The 4,334-nt window shown below is 33.6% G+C and overlaps 1 long non-coding RNA gene across 1 annotated transcript in view; it reads left to right on the top strand.

Annotated features, from left to right (window-relative positions):
• The window catches only part of LOC108544477 (uncharacterized), a 7,790-nt gene extending 6,878 nt beyond the window's left edge, over nucleotides 1-912 (top strand). The window contains exon 3 of the long non-coding RNA XR_001889859.1: nucleotides 809-912. This is a non-coding gene — a long non-coding RNA (uncharacterized LOC108544477). The remainder of the gene's footprint in view (nucleotides 1-808) is intronic.
• Nucleotides 913-4,334: the final 3,422 nt, after the last annotated feature.

Here is a 4,334-nt window from a genome sequence, read left to right as displayed (position 1 = left end):
TTTCATTATGCTGAATTTACTGACTAGCAGTATTACATAAATATTTTTAACATACATGCTATATTTATAAATATCAAACTAGTAAACTATAATCATTGAAAGGTGGTATTTTAAAAGTATGCAATGAACTTTTCACGAATTACCTTTTTAAAAATGTGTTTTCATGATCAAAGTTTCTGAAAATGTGACATCTGTTTCCCTTGGTGAAATAAAATCATTATAGAATTCCAAACATACTTAAGTATGAAGATCAACACTGCCTTTTCCTAATTATGCTGGCAAGGCATAATTAGTGGGAAGCTGGTTCTATGGAAGAGTCACTGATAAATTAAACATTCCTACCTGACTATACCTTTTTCCTGTCATAACCTCTTTGAAACCTAAAATCATTACTCTACAGCTACTGAGTATCTTGGAATATTCTTTATTTCTTCTAACTCTTGACAGAACAGTTGGTCATAACATCAGATGAAAAAGTTAACTGACACTCTATTCTTATATTATTTGAGGAATGTGGCTTTAGAGAAAGGAAGGCTGGGGGGAAAGGAAGATAGGTTTAGCTATATTATACTTGACATTCAGATGAAAAAAAAATCCAGAAGAGATAGGAAGTACATATTTGGGAGTCACAGGCACAGCAGAGGCTGAATGAGTGAGAGGTCTTTCTACTTCAGAATATGCAAAGAGACAAAGTCACTTGGGGTGAATAATATTGGAGCTGTTTTTCACTTTTGGGGATCCATATTGTTATGCCTATCATCGTATAAAGTATGTGCCCTAATAAAAATTTTTAAATTCCTTCTAACAGAATCAAAGAACCAGTCTCCTCAGAAGTCTTTCAAATGGAAATAAGCCAATGAAAGAAAATGTATTTGTCTAACTTGTACGTTGAATTTCAATGTGTAACATTCAATTAATCCTGGGAAGGTATTAATTCCTGGGAATTAATACCTTCAGAGGTAAGTCGGTTCTATTGAAGAGGCACTGATAAATTAATCATCCCTACCTGATTATACCTTTTTTCCTGAGATGACTTCACTGAAACCTAAAATCATTACTCTTGAGATCCTGAAGGATAATAACTTCTCACAAATATTTTCATATATTCTAAGTTTGGAACATACAGTTCGATATTCTATACTTCACAGCATTCCCATTGCCATGCGTTTAACTTCCTATAATTGTTTTAATTGAGACATAAATCTTTTTTGGAGACTAGTAAATATCAAGGAGTTCCATGTTAAATATCTCAAACAAAATAGGGTGAACTTTTACTCTGTTTTATATAATGTTTGATATAGGAAAGCAAAGAACAAAAGTCTTTCAAAAGTCTCTTTCTTTATGTCTACTTTTCAAACTCCTCCACAAATTCTTTATTTTCTCATTATAAATACAAAAATAACTGCCAAATTATGCTTAGGCAAACTCTCACTTTAGGGACTGCATTGAATTACTTTCCTTTAAACTTTTGACCTGGTGAAGGAAGTAGGGCCTTTTTCCAACAGGATAGTTTACTTTTTTGCATTCTTAGATGGGGGAGCATTGAGAACAGGAATAAAAGCAGGCTTCATCTCATTTGTCTCTTTGCATGGGCACAAGGCCAGAAAGTCAGCATGCTCTGAGTTAAAAAGAGCTGAGAGCGTTATAAAACATGTTTCCACCTTTCTGCCCTTTTTGGGTTGAAAACAGAGTGGACTGTCTGCCTTGGCAGCTTCCAAAGTCAGTCACGAAAAGATATAGGAAGGCTCAGAAATGCCTTACCATCTAGAACAGCATTCTTAGTTACAGGAATGTGAAAACTACACATTTCTTAGAAAGGTAAAAGGACCAAATTGTTCTTTGCAGATTTTAAGCATACTCAAGAGTAGACAATAAGCTCTGTACACCCTTCCTCCACAGTATCAGTTTTCTAAAGTGAACTTTTTCACCATTTCTAATGGCAGATCCAGTGGGGTGTATCACTCAAATAAACAGAATTCCATTTGCCTGGTTTTGTTTCACCAAAAGGCAAATCGACCTCTGTGCTTGTAAGAAAATTGCAAGGGCATTTAGTCCGCAAGAATTCATCAATACCTAACAGGAAAACCAGATTCCTCGTGTAGCAACTTAACATAAAATGAAACCCATTTTCTGCCTACGAATTTCATAGTCATTCCAGTCTTTGTAGAATTAATTTTTTTATGCTGCAGTATAATAAAAAAGTGGCATTAAATTATGGCTTCAAATTAGAAAAGTAGGAAATAGAGTTAAGATTTTCAAATCAAAATGATTTTCTTAGAGGCCATACTAAGCATATGCCAAAATGTACGGGAACATAAGATAGAGATATGTGTATGATAAAAAATGAATTTTAAACCATCCAGAAATAAAGGAGAATGAAATCTCCTCAAATGAGTCTGTGATTCAAAATGTAATGCACTAAATTTTCTAATCTCATCTCATCTAAAAATACTATATATTAAAAGATTTAATGTCACAACCATTGGCTCCCATATATTCTAGTCCTTATTTTTCGCTGTAAATCATTCTTCCAATAACTTATTCTGTCCTTTCTCAGATGTTAAGCTCTTCAATGTTCTTTCATGTGATGTATCTTTCAGATCTCCGTCATTTCCTAACCTTGCTTTAGGCCTGCCTCTGGCTAAAATTAGCTCAGCATTGTCTCACCTCAGATTAGGTAAATTAAACCTGGTAGGCAAGGCTCATCAATGGCACTGAGCAAGAACAAAAACTTCCTTTGGGCAAAATAGCAGAAAATATGCAAGTTAAACTTATCAAATAGTATAATGTGGGATAAAAATGTTTCTTGATTTAAGTACAATGCCAGATTCCAGAATTATAATGCTCTTTTTTATTTTATAATCATTAATGTTCAAATCTTAAAACAGTGGCGTAAAAAAAAGGTTTCAGAAATTTGCTTATTCAGTGTCTCTGACCAACCTTATCAGTTTCCTGAGATCGAAAATGTATTTTTAGGAATGCAGGACTTTCAGTGCAGGACTTTGTCAGAAAGTTCTGGACAAATGAGAACTTGGTTTGTGTGTGTGTGTGTGTTTGTGTGCCATTGTGTGTGTGTGTGTGCGTGTCTGTACATGCCCAGTGAGGAGAGATGGCTGCGGTAATTTGGGTGGGCATTGAAGAAATATAACTTGAAGTGACTCATGGGAAGTGATAAATTTCTTAAAAGGGAAAATATTTAAGGCCCAAGGATAGCTTTAAAAGCCTTGAAATCTTGCATTCTGTACTATCTCTGTGACCACTTTAATATAAAACCATGGTTTATCTTTAGTGATGAAATTTCTTCCTTTCCTTTTCCAAACTTCAAGTACAAGTGGTGTTTCACATTTATCATGCATTTTCAAATACTTTTTTGGCACACTATCACATGCCTGTAAGAGAGAACCACTTCTATTTTCCAACTCTAATAAAATATGCACTTCCAAATTGTTGGAATATAAATATATATATATATATATCCCTCTCTCTAGATATATTAATATGTATATTTAATTATATGGATAATTCATGCATATATATAATGTATTACATAGTATATGTATTAGCTTATTTTATTGTGAAATATAGCACATACAATGAGAGCACAAAATAAACCTACACAGCCCAAGGAATTGTCTAAGTGGTGCGTTTGCTACCCTAGCCAAGAAATAGAACATCAGGTATACTTAAGAGAGTCCACCTTATATGCCCTCCCAAACACTATCCCCTTTCCTGATTAATCACAATCCTGATTCTAACGATAATCACTTTTGTGTTTTAGTCTTGTCTTTAACCACTAGGTGTATATTTCTATACACTCCAAGACCAACTGTTCCATTTTATCTGTCTTTTGAGTTTTATACACAAAACAAAACATGTATTTTTGTGTGTATCTGGCATATTTTGTTCAATTTTATGTTTGTGAGCCTAATCAATGATGCTGTGTGTAGTGGTTCATTCATTTCCATTGCTGTACAGAATTCCATTCCATAAATATAATGGAATTTATGTAACCATTTCATTTATAATTAACATTTGAATTGTTTTCAGTTTGCAACTGACAAAAAAATTCTGCTATGAAAATTCTTGCATGTGTCTCTGGTTACCCAAGTGTACATGTTTCTATTGCACTAATTAAATTATTATATATAAGAAAACTGCTGGATTATAAATATGAATAATCTGCACTTCTAGGATATGATACTAAACCATTTTCCAAAGCTACTCCAAAACTTTACATTCCCACCAACAGTGTATGAGACTTGCCATAGTTCTACATTGTCCCCAATGTTGGTATTGCCAATCTTGTTAATATTGGTCATTGATTGAGGGTGCCT

Source organism: Rhinopithecus bieti, unplaced genomic scaffold (assembly GCF_001698545.2).
Source record: "Rhinopithecus bieti isolate Rb0 unplaced genomic scaffold, ASM169854v2 scaffold_1422, whole genome shotgun sequence".
In the NCBI taxonomy this organism is placed as follows: Eukaryota; Metazoa; Chordata; class Mammalia; order Primates; family Cercopithecidae; genus Rhinopithecus; species Rhinopithecus bieti.
Note: the sequence above shows the minus strand (reverse complement) of the source record. Positions and strands in the feature narration are given on the sequence as shown.